This window comes from Eptatretus burgeri, chromosome 1, assembly GCF_056783735.1.
Source record: "Eptatretus burgeri isolate ZD-2024b chromosome 1, Ebu_testis_v1, whole genome shotgun sequence".
NCBI lineage: Eukaryota > Metazoa > Chordata > Myxini > Myxiniformes > Myxinidae > Eptatretus > Eptatretus burgeri.
Genome location: NC_140961.1, coordinates 43,876,448 through 43,897,063, shown reverse-complemented (window position 1 = coordinate 43,897,063; position 20,616 = coordinate 43,876,448). Strand labels below are relative to the sequence as shown.

The window sequence follows — 20,616 nt, the reverse complement described above, 5'->3', positions numbered from 1 at the left end:
ATTTTCATCCAATTGACTTGAAATTTGAAGACCATTTGCAAATGAGGTCGCTGAACTCAACCACCTATTAATTTTGAGGTTAACTTTGGCCGAATTTCTGAAATCCTCAATTTTTATCCGGTTGACTTGAAATTTGAAGAGCATTTGCATATCAGGTCACCAAATTCAACCACCTATTAATTTTGAGGTAAGCATAGGCCAAAATGTCAACATAGGCAAATCGGCCAATTTGGGTGAAATTTTCTGAAATCCTCAATTTTCATCTGATTGACTTGAAATTTGTGTATATATATATATATATATATATATATATATATATATATATATATATATATATATATATATATATATATATATATATATATATATAAAATTTGACTTGAAATTTGAAGAGCATTTGCATGCCAGGTCGCTGAATTCAAACACCTATTAATTTTGAGGTAAACATAGGCCAAAAGCTCAAAATAGGGCAAAAGGCCAATTTGGGCAAAATTTTCTAAATCCTCAATTTTCATCCGATCGAGTTGAAATGTGAAAAGGATTTACAGATAATGTCACTGAATTCAACCTCCTATTTTACTTGTCGTCAACATAGGTGAAAAGGTCAACATAGGCCAAATTTCTAAAATCCTCAATTTTAATCAAATTAACTTGGAATTTGAAGAGCATTTGCATATCAGGCCACTGAATTCAACCACCAATTAATTTTGAGGTAAACATCGGCCAAAAGGTCAAAATAGGCCAACAGGCCAATTTGGGCCAATTTTTTTTAAATCCTGAATTTTCAACCGATTGATTTGAAATTTGAAGAGCATTTTCATGTTAGGTCGCTGAATTCAACTACTAATTAATTTTAAGGTCAAAAGGTCAACACAGGCCTAATTTCTAAAATTGATAGCTAGGGCCAAAAACTACATATATCACTATATCTCAAAAAGTTGTGGACGAGTTATGACAAAACAAAGGAGATGAGTTGCGGAGGTGACAAGTGCAAGCAGATTTGATTTTGGTTCGGATCCAGCCCATCAGTAGGTTACAAAATGTGAACTGTTCCTACTGGCAGAGGTATGCGCTCAACCGACTGCCGTTCTGCTTTGTGCCGTTTTGCCAAGTTGTCGCTCTATGAGTGATTTTTCATCTCTCTGTTTGCTTGTTACTTCGTGAATTTTTTTTTGCCAAGTTGGTCTGCAGCGTTTGTCTGTCTGTCTGCTTGTCTATTTGTCACACGATTTTTGGCCAGTTTTCAACCAATCGTTCTGAATTTTTTTTGTGTGTGTGTAGTTGACCGGCCAAGGACAGCAATGCTTAATTTTAGTGAAGATCCGAATCTGAGAATTTTTTTCAAGTGATTCTTCACCATTGATAGATATGGCCAAAAATGATACATAGCACAATATCTCAAAAGATTATTGATGGAGTCAGACGAAACTTGGTGGACAGGTTGGGGGTGTGAAAAGGACGAGTTGATTCAATTTTGGTGGAGATTCAAATCTGGATACGAGAATTTTTTAAAGTGATTCTTCATTGAGAGATGGGCCCAAAAACTATGTATAGCATGATATCTCTAAAAGTTGTGGACGACTTGTGACAAAACTACGTGGATGAGTTGGTTAGGTAACAAGAACAAGCCGATTCGATTTTGTTCAGGGCTGGATTCAAATCTGGCCTATCAGTGGGGTACAATATGTAAACTTTTCAGCTTGGCAGAGGTTTGTGCTCGACCAAGTGCTGTTCTGTTTCGCCAAGTGTCGCTCTATGAGTGATTTATCATTTGTATGTCTATCGCCTACAGGTCACAATTTTAAGCCGATCTTCACGAAATTTCACCACATGGTAGAGTTCGTCATAAAGAAGAAGTCTATTGTTTTTGAGGTCAAAAGGTCAACAACTTTGTCAAATTTCTAAAATCCTCAATTTTCATCTGTTTGACTTGAAATTAGAAGAGGATTTGTATATTTGATCATTGAATTCAACCACCAATTATTTTTGAGGTCAACAAAGGCCAAAAGATCAACATAGGCAAAGGTCAATAACTTTGGTGAGATTTCTAAAAGCCTCAATTTTCATCCCATTGACTTGAAAGTTGAAGAGGATTTGCATATCAGGTTACTGAATTCAACGAACAAGTATATTTGAGGTCAACATCGGCCAAATTTCTAAAATTGTCAATTTTCATTCGATTGACCTGAAATTTGAAGAGGATTTGCATATTTGGTCATTTCATTCAACCAACGATTATTTTTAAGGTCAAATTTGCTTTATGGATTCCACAAGTATTGTGCTGTGCAAATCTTTCTTGTTACTTCCGAAATCTAAAGATTTCGTAAGTATATTGATGACTTCCGTCTTCTGTTTGTGTGTTTGTTTGTGCGTGTGTTTGTTTGTTTGTAGGCACGATAACTCGAGAACGGAAGAAGCTACCAATGTCAAATTACACCACGTGATTCAGGAGGGTGATGGCAAGCGCTGATTAGATTTTGGTCAAAATCGGTCAAAGGTCAAGGTCACAGTGAGGTCAAACATCCGATTTTTGATGGTTTGGTACAGAATCATCGCAGAAACTTCTGGTTTGCGTCGCTACCTTCTCGAGAGACAGCTTTTATTAGACAAGGTCAGAGGTCAAGTTGACAATTTCGTAAGTACCAGTCTCTGACTGCTTGTTTATTTCTTTGTCTGTCTGTCTGTTTGTTTGGCTGCACACAATGTGCTTACATCAGCCACAAATGCCACCTGGTGGTAGCTGGTATTACACGTTGCCTTTTTGTCAACCGAGTACCTCAAAAAAGTATGTAAAATCAGAATGTGAGTGCCTCTATAAAGTTGTACATATTGCTGCATTTGAGCCTGGGGAGTAACTGCTGAAATCTATTTGTCTGGGTTCTTCCTGACATTTTTGTTATTTGTTCCTTCCACATTTTTATTTTTTTTTCATAATTCTTTATATTAATTATAATTCTTGTTTTTTCTTCTCTTTCATCCCTTTTTACTCTTTCTCTCTTTCATTATCTATCTATCTAAGGAGAAGAGAATTCTTGCAGAAATATTTCTGTAAGGCTCACTTGGCTGTGCCTGGATGGGTTTGAGGGTAGTGGAATAGTGGCTGAAACCCGAATCCCATCCAGGTTCCTCCTAATGACTCCATCTTTGCTCTTCACTTCTTTGGGTTCTTTCTTAGTCTTCCGTTTGAGTACGTACTATTACAATGTTGGCATGTCTATAAAGTATGTACAATTATAATGTGAGTACACCAAAAAGTATGTACAATAAGAATGCGAGTACGTCTACAAAGCATGCACAATTAGAATGTGAGTAAGTCCAAAAAGTACATACTCTTACCATGCGAGCAAATCTATAAAGTACATACCATTCAACTTTGAGTAAGTCAATAAAGTATGCACAATTAGAATGCCAGTAGAGTATCAGGTCAGGTGACAGTGTCAGGTGAGGCCAGATCAGATCTGTGACTTGCTTAAAGTATCATGTAAACCTGTACTAACCTGTTTAATAGTTTGGTTGTCGGCGACTAATCCGTCTCCCCCACTAGGTTTTCTGGTGAATGGGATGTATGAATATGGACACCCAGCAGGATTAATATGGACACCCTTTGACAAAACCTGTCAAAGGGTGGAGGAGCTCCTTGTGAGCCAACGGCCATCCATATATAGTGCCCAACTGTGTCTATGGACGTCCTCCTGCAGTTGGGTTACTTTTTATTAGGAGGATGGTGGCAGGATTCGCACTCTGACCACCGTAACACACTTCATCCCACAAAACATTCTAAAAGCAAAAATAAATATGAAAACCCACTCAGTGGGAGTACCTCCTGTGCAGCTGACCTCCGCAGGGCGGCTCACCGGATGACGGGATTGGGGCAAAGCCTTCGGGACCCACACTCTGATGAAAGAAGGAAAACCATGGGGTAACCTTCCCGGGTCAGACTGTGGTAGATTTTGTCGGGTGGTGCTGAGGTGTCGTCCACCAGATGGTGGTCTCCTTGGGTTAACCTGAGGCAGTCCCTTCGGGTGGGTGCCTGGAATGTCCTACACCTAATAGAGGATGATCACCTGTCTCCATTATCATCTGAGCTCAAGCGTTTGGACACCGCTTTGGTTTGGACACCATATTGCAGCACTCTCTGAGGTTCAGAGAACGGATTGAGGCGAGATCATTGTGGGTGGTGACACCGAGTATTAGTCTGGTCGTTCTGATGGTTACTGTGCCGAAGGAGTTGCTGTCTCTGTGTCCAATAAGCTGACTCCAATGATAATCGAGGTAACATCATTCAACGACCATATTATGAGACGAAGGAGTCGGCACTCCTTGGGTGTCATTTCCCTGGTCTCTGTATGTGCTCCAAATGAGGCGAATAATCTCACCGTGAAGGACGCATTCTATGACACGCTCGAGGCTGTGGTTGATCAGTGCCCCAGGTGAGATACTCTTCTGGTCTTGGGGGATTTCAAAGCATCGACTGGAACTGATAGGGATGGTGATGAGATGTGTTGGTCACCATGGGTCTGGAACTGTGAACCAGAATAGCACTAAGTTCCTTGACTTTGCAAGAAGTCATGGACTTAGGGTGGCTGGTTCATGATTTCAGCGACCACAAGCTCATCGCTGGACTTGGTATTCCAACGCTAGTGGTGTAGCAAAGGAGATTTACTGCATGCTCCTTGATGGTCGCTGGAGGATGATCCAGAACTGCAGGGTCTACCGGAGTGCTCAGTTCCTCAATACCAACCACAGGCTTGTTGTGCAACGCTGAAGTTTCACTGTAATTCCAAGAGAATGGTATCATCCCAGCCTCGGCTGGATGTTGGATGAGAGGGTAGCTGAGGAGTTTGCGAACAGGCTGCGTGTGGATTTGGGGGGTCTGGGTGCTTTGGGGGATCCTGAAGAGTTGTGGATTGCCTTCAAGACCACCGTCCTTGATGTTGCCGGTGGATTTCTTGGAACTCACTGGAGGGCGAAGAATAATTTTACCTCTCAAGGGACCACTGGATAATATTGACCAGAATCACAGGGCCAGGCTTAATGGCAGAGCTGAGCTGTTCAGGGAGCTGAGGCATAAAACTGTTCGTGCGCTAAGGGTGGACAAGGAGACCTCTGTGCGAGGAATCTATGAGGGGATTGAGCATCACCTGTGGTCAAATGATTCTTGTCCTGCTTACAGGGGAATTCACGCATTGAGTTCCTCCAAGCCCATCCCTCAGTGTGCTGCAGTTAGAGCGGAGGGTGGTAGGCTCTTGACAGAGGAGTCCGAAGGGAAGGCCCGCTGGGCTGGTTACTTTGACCGGCTGGACCAGGCTGATCCACCAGCGGTCAAGTTGGATGTTTGGGGTGTTACAATTCCTATTGCTGACCCTCCAATCAACTGTGATCCACCTTCGTTTGTGGAAACACAGGTTGCAGTGAACCAGTTGAAATGGGATAAAGTTATTTGGATCTGTGGCATCCATGCTGTACTTCTCAAAGCTGGTGGAAATGCTGAACTCGTGTCATTGCATGCAGTTCTGTGCTCTGCCTGGAACACAGGCATCATCCAATCTGACTGGAATCAACAGCTTGTTGTCCCTCTCTGCAAATGCAAGGGTGATCGCTAGGACTGCAACAACTACGGAGGGTGATGCTGCTCTCAGTGCCGGGCAAGGTCTTTGTTCAGACAATTATTGATAGGATTCGTCACCATCTGCTTGAGCACTAGCTCCCAGAGCAGTCAGGCTTTACACCAAAGACGTCAACGATTGACAGTGTCATTGCTGTTCGCGTCCTCACCGAAAGCAGACGAAAGCTTCGGCAGGGGCTGCTTGCAGCCTATGTTGATCTCTGTAAAGCGTTCGATTCAGTGAATCTGGATGTCCTCTGGAGGATTATTGGGCTTCGTGGGGTGCCACCAAAACTGATCAATCTGATGTCTGAACAAAAATCCGGTACTGAGAGTGCTGTGAGGTGTGGTGATACCATCTCTGACTTATTTCCAGTTGTTATTGGAGTTCATTAGGGGTGTGTACTGGCCACCACACTTTTCAGTGCTTGTATGGACTGGATTTCTGGGAGGTTGTCAGAGCGATCAAGCTGCGGTGTATCATTTGGGAATGTGAATATCTCTGACCTTGATTCCATAGATGATGCAGTAATTTTTGTGGAGACTGGATATCCTTTAGGGGGCCCTCGAGGTGCTGAATGAGGAGTCGGAGCCGCTGGGATTACGGGTTTCCTGGGTCAAAACTAAGATCCAGGCTTTCAATGACATCTTGGATGCTGCTATCTTGTCTGCACCTGATTGTGGCTCGGATGTTGAGGTCACGGAGAGATTCATTTACCTTGGTAGTGATATTCATGTCTCTGCTGGCTGTGATCCAGAGGTGAAGAGCAATCTGGGTCAGGCCTGGGGAGTCATGGATTCACTGGATCAAGGGTTGTGGCACTGCTGGTACCTGTGCGGGAAGACGAAAGTCTGAGTCTTCAGGTCCTTGCTGCTTCCAGTCTTGCTCTATGGATGTGAGACTTGGACTCTGACCAGGGATGTGAGATGGCGACTTAATGCCTTTGATACCAGGTCTCTTCTTTGAAGCCTTGGCTTTCACTGGTCAGACTTTGTGTCCAACGAGCAGTTGCTGAGATAGACTCAAATGAGATTTATTATCTGCATTGTCCGTGAGCATCAGCTGCGGCTGTGTGGACATGTGGCTCGTTTTCCTGATGCTGATCCGGCTCACCAGATTCTCTCAGCGAGGGAGGCTCATGAGTGGAGGAGGCCAATGGGCCGAACATGTGCCTAGTGGTTGCAGCAGATTTATCAGCATCTCAAGGAGATGGGAATGGGCCAGGCATCTGCCTGGGAGATGGCCAGATGGAGGCCCCTGGAGTTCTGGCGGAAAAGGGACGCAGCGACACGCTGCTCCAACGCATGCTCCCATCCCTGACTTGACCTCAGTACAGTATGTCTAGAAGTAAAATTATTTACTATTGAGAATGTGATTGCGTCTATAAAGTGCGTGTGTTGAGAACGTGAGTGCATTTATAAAGTACATACTATTAGAACGTGCATACGTCTCGAAAGTTGCGAACATGACTACGTCTATAAAATACATACGGTTGCAACGTGAATCTATACAACAAAACCGAAAAGGTCTGTTTGTCTGCTGTATGACCATAAACCTGTTCGTCAATGCATCGTCTATGCAACACACAAAAACAAGCACACCAGCACAAAAACATCACAAAAACAAGTCTTGGCAAGGATCTGCGATCTCCGATTGCTCTTTATGGTTCATAATGGAAGAGAGATGTGGTGAAGGTGTTGGATCAGTTGTCTTACTTTTGTAGCAGCATGCATTGTGCACCGATGGTGAAGACAGATTTAAGATGCAATGACTTCTCAGAAAAGTTTGGAAGTTTTCTTTATATTTCTTTTTCTATAACAGTAAAGCATTTGGGAGTAAAAGAAACACAATCGTTTCTGGATATGAGGACAGTAAAGTTTGTTCAAGCTGTTGACTGAAAGTCAAAGCTCGTTCTCAGCCACAGCTCAAACCCGATTTTCCTCATATTACCCCCCCCCCACCCCTCCAAGCCCCCGCCCAACGTTTCATCCATTTACAAATAATGCTGAAAATCTCACACAGGAGAGTTGACCTCTTTTATAATGTGAGTACAGCCACAGAGCCCGGCAGTGTTCCACAGATGAGTTGTGATAGTGCAACAGCTTATGCTCACAAAGATTATTTTTCAACAAAATATCTCAACATAAAGAGGTTTTGGTCATAGACATGATAATTGCCAGACAATATGATAGTTTACTGGCGATTAATTATTTTGTGGATACACATCAGGCCAGGATTCAATTGCGGGTTCAGCCCGTCAGGCCTGCAAATTGGGACTGGATTTCGGAACTTGGCCAGGGTGCCGGGCACACAATGGCCTACTCTTGCGGAAGAACACCATGGGCTATTTAATGACTACTCGTAATTTCCGAGCAGACAGACCATCCATCTTGAAATACCTTGAAAGGGTGGCACAATTATGATCGATTCATAAAAGGATGATGAGAATTTATCGTCAGGTCGGGAAATGAACGCAGACTTGACTGCTCAAAAGCAAGAGCATGACCTCTGAGCTATAATGCAGTCAGCCCAAGCTTGTTGGTCAAAGCATCAGATGAGTTTGTGGTGGCAATACGCTCTCAAGGTCTTCCGCTGGCCTCGAACGATGTACCGTATTACATGATGCAATAAAATGTGGGTGCAGGCAGTAAGTATACCATGACATGAGTATTTGTCAGAAACGGCTGAAAAGGTCTGCACCACGGCGAATTTGGATGTGCAAATTGCACTCTCACCTCGATTTTTACATGAGCAATGCATCACAAGATGGTTTCCCCCTCCCCCATGCTGCTCACGTACACACACTGCATATTTGTATGATTATAGGGGGGGTAGTGCATAACGTAATCCCCGGCAAAGTTGGCAGATGAAACACCTTTGTGTATCATTACACACTTGCACGATCGCACACAGGCACGAATGAACGGAGGAGATTGGCAAATAGTCTTCTCCAAAAATGATTTGCTGGGCAATACATAAAAGGCCCTACAACCGGGGCACCTTATATTCGGTGCAACCACCTTAATGAAGCAAGCTATTCCACCAGGCACGAGCAGGTGACTTTGGCCAGAGTTGACAAGTTATCTTTCTGTTTTTGACTGTTGTAATTCTCCATTTAGCACGGTTCTCTTGCTATGTCTGTATCTCCTGTGGGTTTTGCTCGGGAGGCTTTTCCTGCCTGCTGGGTTTGAAAATGTCGAACCTCTCCAAGAATTGTTTCCCTGTTCCTTTAACATATCCTGTTTAATGTCCTCATTCCCAAATGCACTTCTCTTGTGGGGTAAAAGGAACCCTACCAAGCATTCCTTCGAAGGACGTTTCCATTAGATCAGCTTAAGGGCAATCAAAATGACTGAATTTGTTGGTAAACTTTCGAAGGGGACCTCGTACAAGATGGAAGGGCTTGAGAAGGGTCAAATTTACCTGTGCATTTTACCATTGTTATACAAACTATACATTTCAGGTTCCCTTCAAAAATTTAATATTGCATTATAGATCAAAATGTGTTTCATTAATTTGCTTTTATATCGATAATAATAAGTGTGTGTGTGTGTGTGTGTGTGTGTGTGTGTGTGTGTGTGTGTGTGTGTGTGTGTGTGTGTGTGTGTGTGTGTGTGTGTGTGTGTGTGTGTGTGTGTGTGTGTGTTCTCTCCATTACTATAAAATCATGAAACCTCGCAGCCCAATATTTTGAATGCATATTAAGGGAACTCCAAGGGAGTGCGTCAATGAAAAGTGGGTATTTGGGTAAATCTAAACACCCCTTTTGAAGATAATTAATGTGGTCCTCATCAGTAGAAAAACAAAAAAAAGCCTTACCAAGATGGTGGCATGCCATCCCGGTCAACCCGCTGTCACTTTGCAGAGGCCTTAAGCTGCCATTTTGTTTTGGCCTGCTCAACATTGCCTCGACTTGGAGCAGGCCGCGACAGTTTCTGCACAATCAAGTGCTCTGTTATATTGGGAGTTGCATGAATATTAATGAATGTGTGATGAACCGGAACCGACGAGGCGGCACCGTGAGTGACGTGAGTGGGCTGTCGAGCATGTGGAGCAAGAGACGCGATAAAAAACGGTTGAGCTAAAGATCCTTCGTGTTGGCTGTCTTTGCTACACAACATGCTCAAAATTCAGTTGTTTTTTTTTTACTTTCTTCACCCATATCAAATGCCTGATCTTCATACCGACAAATTGCTGTATACATTGCCTTTGTAGGTGCTGTAGTTTCAAATTAGGAGGTTGGGGCGATGCGATTTTCCCCATTCTTCTGCACTATATGATGCGATTTTCCCTACTCCAAGGTTTTTTTTCAGATTTTTTTGGATACCTATATAATTGGTGAGATCCAATCCCTCCATCGGGACCATACTCTGTGCAGAGCATTGGTGCTGCCTAAGCAGTGTCCTGGGCTATTGGGCACAATCCTGGACGGGTCACCACTCCAACACAGGATACCAACAAGCTGGCACTCATTTTCATGACCTCGGAAGGATGACAGGCAGAGTCAACCCCACCTGTCATTAATTGAACAGCTGAGTGGGATTTGACCTCAGGACCTTAGGATCCCATGCCCACCACTCAAGCCATTAAGCCAACACCAGGCATATTGGTGAGATGGTGAGCTCCAATTGTCAAATTTGGTATCAGATGTGAAAAATAACTGTTAATTAGGACGGTACAATGATTGGTAAGATCAGCGAAGGAGTCAGGTGATTTCTCAAATGTGCTAATCGGTAATTATTCAAAAACTGAAAATAGTACAAACACAACCTGTACATCGATTTAAAGGTCGTGTTACTGCTTATCTAATGACATGACCCTCAAGGATGAAAAAAAAGAGTTTGTAGAAAAAAAGGTTAGCACCTTAGCTAACTTCTCCATATATACACCATGCAAAAAATTTTAAACAACCGATTTTGATCCATACACATTCTCTGGCCCTTGAAAAAAAAAACATTCAATATTGTCTCTATTCAAAAGCATTCCAATATGTTCAAATTTGTTGATATTTCTGTTCAATATTTTGCAGCGTGATGAATAAAATGTTTGTCTCAATATGTGCTTAATTGTGGTAGTCCAATAGATGTACATGAAATCCTGGGAAATGGTGGGTACCTTTGTGAAAGGAGAGAGGGAAAGGGTGGAGGTGGGAGTAGGGAGGGAAAGGGTGGATGTGAGAGGAGGGAGGGGATGGGTTGGGTTGGAAGCCTGGAGGAAGAGAGTGGATTGGTAGGAGGCAGGGGGTAGGGATTGTGTTGGTGGTCGGCAACGCCAGGTACCTTTGCTGGTGCAAAATACATGGAAAGCTCTTTCTTCCCACTCACTGACTCAATTATTTGTTCATATGCAGCACAAGGCTGTCTGGTAGCAATATTGGCTGAGGGCCTGGCTGTGCCGCTGATGCAATGCCCTCTGCAGGTTAGGGCAGGAATTTGTAATTTATTCAGGGTGCCGGCGATGGCTCGCCCACTCTTCGCAAAAGACACTATGGGATCTTTAACCTTCACCAATGAATGCTGCCTGTGAAACACAAAAATGAAAGTTTACAGCTGGGTTGGGATTCAAACCCAGGCCAGACAGCTGAGGTTGAGTGTGCATACCTCGCGGTCATCCACCAAACCCACTGACTCAATGATATAAGTGTTTTGTACTTTATAGGTAAGCTATAATGTTTAAATTTGGAATGCTGATGCACTGTAACTTGAAACCACAATTCCAGAAAATAACTAGAAGGGCACTCAGTAGAGCGCATACCTCCGCCCCATAATGCCTGATCCACGATAACAAATCTGGCTACGTATCGTTTTTGGCCCGATCTCTCAATGGTGAGGAATCACTTAAAAAAATTTTTTTAATCAGATCTGGATCTTCACCAACATTGAATAAATTCTTCCTTGTCACACACCCAAAATGTCCACCAAGTTTCATCCGAATCCGTCCACAACTTTTGGAGATATCGTGCTATATACCATTATTGGCCCTATCTCAAAATGGTGAAGAATCACTTTAAAATTCTAGTAGTTGAATTCGGATCTGGATCTTCATCAAAATCGAATCAGTTTGTCCTTGTTACACACCCAACCTGTCCACCAAATTTCATCCGGATCCGTCCACAACTTTTGGAGATATCCTGTACACAGACAAACAGACAAACAACCAGACAGAAAGGGGTGAAAACATAACCTCCTTCACCTTCGGTGGCGGAGGTAATAAATCACAAAAATGTCCGTAAATGATAATTTCTGGAAATAAAAGTCTGCTGGTGGAACCATGCTCCCTTCGCTGGGACAGGAGCCGAACTTGGACTGTGCTGCTGACATGCGACTTCCTCAGCCTGAGCTTGGACTGTGAATAAAAAAAAAAGACAGAGCTCATACTGCTCACTCATTCTTCATTCAACCGCTGGCTCATATATCTGCATGCAGAATGCAACCACAATCCACAAGAATAAAAATAGGACCAGGTATCCTGAAGTTATCCTGAACCCAGGCGAGACAGCTCAGAAGCAAGTACGCATACCTCTCAGCTATTCTGCCAGCCAGTACAATATACGACTCCACGCCATCATAATTATGCTTCCTTTGTGAAAGTGTATGGACAGTGTTGTTGTTTCGTATGCAGCCTATCGTTGGTGGTTGCATCATTTATGGAAGCGTGGCTGTATAAAGCCAACACCAGGATTCATGGACATTGAAAGTGCTCTCTACTTAAATTGTAGTTGAGGTTCAGGAATGATTGATGAGTGCGAGTCATGATCAGCCCTACATTTAATTACAAGGAGGCATTTATTTATTATGTAAGCAAATATGGAGTAACTTGTACAACCCGTCGACCTCAATCCCACATGTACGACAAAGGCACTGGCCTGAACACCCCCCCCCCCACTTTCATTAAATAGACAACTTCGATGAGATACTTTTTGAAATAAAAAAAAATTAAAAGACTCAATAAAAGCATAATTTAAAGGCACAAATAGTAACCGGTCGTTTCCTTTTCTTCTCTTTCGTGTTTTAAAGCACGCTTCGAGAGGAGGACTAATAGGTGTGCTAGTCAGGAAGTCCAAATCACAGTTAAAAGCTCTCTTTAAATTGCCATGCATTATCGCAATTGCACGACCCTCAGTCACATGTCCCGTGCTGCATAATTATTCGACTCGAGAGTTAATCGACCTGCTCTGGTATTATTGAGTTGAGCTGTTTCATAACTGCTTTCTCGATCAAACTTGTATTTTGTGGATGGATATACATCATAATAATACACCAATTTACCTGATTCATGTCCTCCTGATCAAGTCATTGTGGTAAAAAAAAAAATAACGCTGCCCCAGCGTTGATGCGAGCTCGTGAAAGTCCTTTGTGACCATTACACGTGACACTGTCTGGGTGGTGCTCATGGTAATGCCCTGTTGGCCATCGGCTTCTCCTTTTCAAAAATCTGTTATAATATCAGTTACTGCCAATATTAGTCCATTTGGAAAGACGAATTCTACAATTCCTCCTCGTCGTGTATGTGTCACAATATAAGGAGTCCATTTTGGTGTTTGTGAGTGGTGCACAAGCTTCTACAAAGGATGTAGAAGTCCTGTTTCCCTTTTGCCAAATGTTTGGTGGATATGAAGCGTCGCATTTTCTAAGCTGGCATTTTACGAGAGTCGGACAAGCAAGCGACACAAGGATGGACAATGGAGGGAATTGGATTGCTGTTCAATGCTGGAGTTCAATGTCCACTCACTCCTCCATGGCATTTTTGTGTCAGGAATCAAGGCTCGGGGAAGAACTGGAACACTTAACAGATCAGGACGTAACGGAACAAAAGGAACAGTAGAGAGAACGGGAAAAATTGGTGCAGTTTCAGACATGGAAGGAAAAAAAAACAAAAGACAGCCCACACCGAGGTTATCTGGCTAATCTGCCCCACACCGAGGTGATCTGGCTAATTTGCCCCACACCGAGGTGATCTGGCTAATCTGCTCCACACCGAGGTTATCTGGCCAATCTGCCCCACACCGAGGTTATCTGGCCAATCTTCCCCACACCGAGGTCATCTGGCTGACCTGCCCCACACCGAGGTCATCTGGCTAATCTGCCCCACACCGAGGTTATCTGGCTAACCTGCCCCACACTGAGGTTATCTGGCTTACCTGCCCCACACTGAGGTTATCTGGCTAACCTGCCCCACACTGAGGTTATCTGGCTAACCTGCCCCACACTGAGGTTATCTGGCTAACCTGCCCCACGCTGAGGTTATCTGGCCAATCTGCCCCACACCGAGGTTATCTGGCTAATCTGCCCCACACCGAGGTTATCTGGCCAATCTGCCCCACACCGAGGTTATCTGGCTAACCTGCCCCACACTGAGGTTATCTGGCTAACCTGCCCCACACTGAGGTTATCTGGCTAACCTGCCCCACACTGAGGTTATCTGGCTAACCTGCCCCACACTGAGGTTATCTGGCTAACCTGCCCCACACCGAGGTTATCTGGCTAACCTGCCCCACACCGAAGTTATCTGGCCAATCTGCCCCACACCGAGGTCATCTGGCTAATCTGCCCCACACCGAGGTTATCTCGCTAATCTGCCCCACACCGAGGTGATCTGGCTAATTTGCCCCACATCGAGGTGATCTGGCTAATCTGCCCCACACCGAGGTTATCTGGCTTATCTGCCCCACACCGAGGTTATCTGGCTAACCTGCCCCACACCGAGGTTATCTGGCTAACCTGCCCCACACCGAGGTCATCTGGCTAATCTGCCCCACACTGAGGTTATCTGGCTAACCTGCCCCACACTGAGGTTATCTGGCTAACCTGCCCCACACTGAGGTTATCTGGCTAACCTGCCCCACACCGAGGTTATCTGGCTAACCTGCCCCACACCGAGGTTATCTGGCCAATCTGCCCCACACCGAGGTCATCTGGCTAACCTGCCCCACACCGAAGTCATCTAGCTAACCTGCCCCACACTGAGGTCATCTGGCTAACCTGACCCACACTGAGGTCATCTGGCTAACCTTCCCCACACCGAGGTGATCTGGCTAACCTGCCCCACACCGTGGTGATCTGGCTAACCTGCCCCACACCGAGGTTATCTGGCTAACCTGCCCCACACTGAGGTTATCTGGCTAATCTGCCCCACACCGAGGTTATCTGGCTAACCTGCCCCACACCAGGGCAATTTGGATAGTCTCCCCCCATTGTTATAATCAGGCTAACAAGCGACAAACTGGCCTAATCCGTGTGTAACCTCAGACACACTGACTTTGATGATAATTCCTTGGCGCATGAGACGATGGCACCTGTTTGCGCCATTTCCATTTCCATTTTCAATTTATCAGAGCAAAACCCGTTGTAATTACGTGCCGTTGTGCCCTGTCCGGTGTTGACACATCGCGAGTTTATTAAAACACGTGCCGAGTGGTCGGGCTGCTGTGTGCGAGGAAATTAATTTGGCGCGAAACAGCCGAGCGGTCAGAGGTACCTGAGACAGCCGGTATATAAACAAGCGTTTGTGATCGAGTGTTGAACGTAACAAGAAAACTAGAGGGGGAGCACTCGGTAGAGTGCAAAACCTCCGCCGCCAATACTGCTGGGTCACTTAAGTGAACCTGATATCCTATTCATTGTAGGTCAAAACGGATCAGACTCTACTGAACCACAATTGAATAAACTAAGCTAGATCGATGCGCATGAAAAAATGCAAAAAAAAATAAAAAAAAAAAAAAATGGGAATTTTTTAAAAAAAAAAGTTGCAAATTTGTTTGTTTTTTTCTCTAACAATTTTTTTTTGGTTGGGTTGGAAATCACTTAAAACATGTAGAAATGCAAAAAAAAAAAATTCCAATATTTTTCAAATAAAATCGAAATTTTTTTGAAAAAAAATTGCAAAATTTTTTTTTTTTTTTCTCTAACAATTTTTTTTGGGGGGGGGGGGGTTGGAAATTACTTAAAACATGTAGAAATGCAAAAAAAAATTTCAATATTTTTCAAATAAAATCGAAATTTTTTTGAAAAAAAATTGCAAATTTTTTTTTTCTCTAACAATTTTTTTTTTTGGGGGGGGGGGAATTGGAAATCACATAAAACATGTAGAAATGCAAAAAAAGATTTCAAATATTTTTTCAAAATGCCCGCCATAGCGGCCATATTGGACTTTGGACCAAGTCCAAAATCTAAAGGAATGATCATGATCCTTGGACCATACCTTATCCCCCCACCAAGTTTCGTCGAAATCCATCGAGGAGTTTTTCCATAATACTGTTCACAAGCAAACAAACAAACAAACAAACAAACAAACAGGGTGAAAACATTAACCTCCGTCCATCTTCGATGGCAGAGGTTAATAAATAAATATATAAATAACACACCTTCCTGGAGTTCCTTGGATTTCCGATATCTCATTCGGAGAACATTTTTGAAGTCCCCTCGTTCGATGAGCGTTCACAAAATTAATTATTGGGTGGTCGCTAGACTACCGTTATTCTCAGGTTTTCCGTCTGTCTATATGTATGTAATGGACAGCTCTGGAGGCCAGAGGAGTCAACCGATTTTGATGAAACTTGACTGGTAGGTTCATACCAGGATCTAGTTTTATGCTTTTGAGCACCGTTGCTATGGACGCCACCGTTGCCTAGCAACGGGACTTTTAAATTTTTGAAAAAAATCCGAAAAATATTTTTTATCGAAAATCAAAAATCGGCTTCTGCACTTTTATGCGCACTATAATCAACCTCTTTGTCAAAAATTTCAGCCCGATCCGTCAAAAACTCTATGACTTGTATGCAATTATATAGCGACCACCCATGTCGCCTACCGGTTTGTTATTCTTACAATTGTCCTTTGAACGCAACTTCCAGCGAAGTTAACACATCCAAACTAGTTAACTTGTCCTCATTATCCTATATATATATATATATATATATATATATAGCCTGGTGTTGGCGCAGTGGTTAGGGCAGTGGCTTGGGATCCAAGAGGTCCTGAGTTCAAGCCCCGTTGAGCCACTGAATTAATACACCAGGGGGTTGACTCAGCCTGTCATCCTTCCGAGGTCGGCGAAATGAGTACCAGTATACTGGGCCGGTGTATACCCCGGTTAAAATAGGTGTACCATATCCCTGTGTCGTAAGAGGCGACCAGGGTTGCGTCAGGAAGGGCATCCGGCGTAAAACATGTGCCAAATCACTATGCGGATCATAATGGATGATCCGCTGTGGCGACCCCTAACGGGAGCAGCCGAAAGAAGAAGAAGAAGAAGATATATATATATATATATATATATATATATATATATATATATATATATATATATATATATATATATATATATATATATATATATATGAAATGGTGAGCAATTGGTTATATTTATTCGAATGTAGCCTGTGGCTGCAAGGCTGCATCATTTTCTGGAAGCGTGGCTGTGCCGCTGATGCAGTGCCCCCTGTTACCAGCACGCTCGTACACATTTTGCCAAACCTCGGAAGAATGGCACGTGGTCAACCCGCCTGGTGTTAATTCAACGGTGGAAAGGGGCTGAACGCAAGACCCTAAGCTCTTAATCCAACCACTTAATTAACCATTAAGCCAACACCAAGCTGGACTGATTGGTAGTTTCGAATCTAACTGGAGGTATTCACACTCGCCTCTGAGCTGTGAAGACCGGGTTTGAATCTCGACCCAGCTATAAACTGTCATCCAGGCAGGGCAGGCGAGGCATCAATACGTGTGCCGTCCTTCGGATGGGCGCTAAACCTGGCGTACCATCTGCTGCATTCGTTGATGAACATTAAAGATCCCTTTCACAAAGAGTAGGTGAGTTATCGTCGGCACCTGGAACAAATTACAAGGATCTATAACCTACAGGGGGCAGCCATTGCAGCAGCTGCACAAGTTGAACTCTCAAGCAAGCTTGGACGAAAAAACTTGAGTTACGTGCTGCATTATGAAGAATAAGAGAACAAAGAAGAAGATAGTATATGAAGAAGAAGATGAACATGAGGAAGAAGAGTAAGAAGTAGAAGAAGAAGAGTAAGAAAAAGAAAAATACGAAAGAGAAGAGGAAGAAGATTAAAGAGACGAAGAAGATGAGGGAGAAGATGAAAAAGACAAAGAAGATGAAAAAGACGAAGAAGATGAGGTCGAAGATGAAAAAGACGAGGTCGAAGACGAAAAAAGAAGACGAGGAAGAAGAAGAAAAAGACGAAGAAGAAGAAGACGAAGAAGAAGAAGACGAGGAAGAAGATGAAAAAACGAAGAAGATAAAAAATAAGAAGAAAAAGACGAGGTCGAAGATGAAAAAAACGAAGAAGATAAAAAAGAAGAAGAAGAAGACGAGGTCGAAGATGAAAAAAACGAAGATAAAAAAGAAGAAGAATAAGATGAGGTCGAAGATGAAAAAGACGAGGTCGAAGATGAAAAAGAAGAAGACGAGGAAGAAGATGAAGAAGACGAAGAAGAAGAAGACGAGGTCGAAGATGAAAAAGACGAAGAAGAAGAAGACGAGGTCGAAGATGAAAAAGACGAGGAAGAAGATGAAAAAGACGAAGAAGAAGACGAGGAAGAAGATGAAAAAGACGAAGAAGAAGACGAAGAAGAAGATGAGAAAGACGAAGAAGAAGAAGACGAGGAAGAATATGAAAAAGACGAAGAAGAAGAAGACGAGGAAGAAGATGAAAAAGACGAAGAAGAAGAAGACGAGGGAGAAGATGAAAAATACGAAAAAGAAGACGAGGAAGAAGATGAAAAAGACGAAGAAGAAGAAGACGAGGAAGAAGATGAAAAATACGAAGAAGAAGACGAGGAAGATGAAAAAGACGAAGAAGAAGAAGACGAGGTCGAAGATGAAAAAAACGAAGATAAAAAAGAAGAAGATGAGGTCGAAGATGAAAAAGACGAGGTCGAAGAAGAATAAGAAGAAGACGAGGAAGAAGATGAAAAAGACGAAGAAGAAGAAGACGAGGAAGAAGATGAAAAAGACGAAGAAGAAGAAGAAGACGAAAGCATAATGAAGAATAAGAGGAGCCTCTTCCAAAACGAGTCCTCCAAACTCTTTCTGAAACGTTCCTTTTATAACATTCTCGAACGTACAGAAATACCGCCACGTTTTCCACCTGTTAAAACATACATTATTACATGTGCACCTTGTCTGATAACTGTGAACAAATTCGACCATTTCCTCTGTTTTTTCAGTGCTGACAGTCCGCCAATTGGAGACGGAGGAAACCATTATAACTTACACCATCGTTTGGATAATTTAATTCCTGTAAGGGCTTGGAAATGATGTACTTACAAGCTCCATCAACCCGAAATACTCCCATAATGATCGCACGGCATTAACTACGCACCACGTGACCGACATTGGCGGTGTAACTGCCGGAGATTTCGCCCATGATTGATTATTATGACGGTGTACGGACAATAATTTTCATCATTCCCACGGCAGTCAATTATTCCGTGAAAATAAAATCCCAATGCACAACCTCAAAGAGCATTCCGTTACGAATGCCGCGTGTGTGTTTATACTGACCTTTGTGTGGTGACTGTCGTCTGAAGATGGTAAAGGAGATGTTGTATGTTTCGAAACACTTGCTGCACAACACGAGCAGAGTACCCGTCCGACGGGCGATCGTGTTCCAAGAATGCAACGCGTTCTTCTGACGCATACCTTTATTTGGGCGGTGTATAGGCAACTAACAGCAATAAATGGACAACAGAAAGGAAATTTTGGCCTCAAATCGTGTTGTAGTAATCAACAATAGACCTTTTCGATCGGCTTTATTCTCACAAAACCCATACGCATATCTACAACAACATAAATATACATAGGGTAAGAATAACAAAATACAATAACTAGTACACATAATACTGAAGGCAAATACCACATACACATCACATAATAACGAAGTTAAACTCCATACTCTAATACCAATTACATTCCTCAGAGTCAATTATTCCTAATATAGTATATAACATACCATTACTGTTCCAGCATGACTTTCCACGGAGTAAGTGGTATACGTGTCAACACCAGCCATTGACCTTCATATACAGTGCTGCCGCATCCGCCCAATTACCGTTGCCGCCAATTACAGTATGGCACTTCATTATCACAACATTCACCCCCTTCCGAGATATCTATCTCTATAAATCTAGTCTAATAGGAGGACGAATGGTGCGACCGAATCTTCTTGGCACTGGAGGGTTATCCACAGCATCTGATTGCTGTGGAGTTGCAGGAACCATATCAGGAACGAGATCACCCCCCTCTGAGCAGGGTGCGTCTTGGGGACTACCCTGGGGAATTACATTTTCTTCAGAAGCCTGAGGTAGAATTTGGGGTTCACTCTTGGATGGGGTTCCAATTGGGGATAAGTGTCTAACAGAGACCGTAGTTTCCCTGCCATCCGGGTAGCGAATATGGGCATAGTGGGGTCCTGCTTGGAGGAGGTCCACTTCATCCACAAGGGGATCAGTTTTATTCGTGCGTACGTGACGCTTCAGCAGGACTGGCCCAGGATTGCAGAGCCAAGTAGGCACCGAGGCTCCCGAGGAAGAACGACGAGAATAGTTCAGAAGTCTTTCATGAGGGGTAGCATTGGTTGCTGTCGACAACAGTGAACGAATTGAGTGGAGAGCATCAGGCAGAACAGTCTGCCAGCATTTGATGGGTAGATTACGGGATTTTAGAGCCGTTGTGATTGCCTTCCAAATGGTACCATTGAACCTCTCCACTTGGCCATTCCCTTGAGGATTATAGCTAGTAGTTCTGCTACCAGCGATCCCCCTACTGGCAAGGAAGTCTTGTAATTCCTTGCTCATGAAGGAGGGTCCCCGGTCCGAATGAATGTAAGCCGGCATTCCGAAAATAGGGAACAGCTGACAGAGGCACTTGATAACCGTGGAAGTGGTCATGTCGGCACAAGGAAATACAAAAGGAAACCATGAATATTCGTCCACAATGTTAAGAAAATACTGATTCTTATCTGTACTCGGAAGAGGCCCCTTGAAATCTA

General features: G+C 43.4%; 1 long non-coding RNA gene across 2 annotated transcripts in view; it reads right to left on the bottom strand.

Annotated features, from left to right (window-relative positions):
* The window catches only part of LOC147034357 (uncharacterized), a 141,574-nt gene extending 122,342 nt beyond the window's left edge, over nucleotides 1-19,232 (bottom strand). For both annotated transcript variants that reach the window (XR_015058150.1, XR_015058147.1), the window contains exon 1: nucleotides 19,131-19,232. This is a non-coding gene — a long non-coding RNA (uncharacterized LOC147034357). The remainder of the gene's footprint in view (nucleotides 1-19,130) is intronic.
* Nucleotides 19,233-20,616: the final 1,384 nt, after the last annotated feature.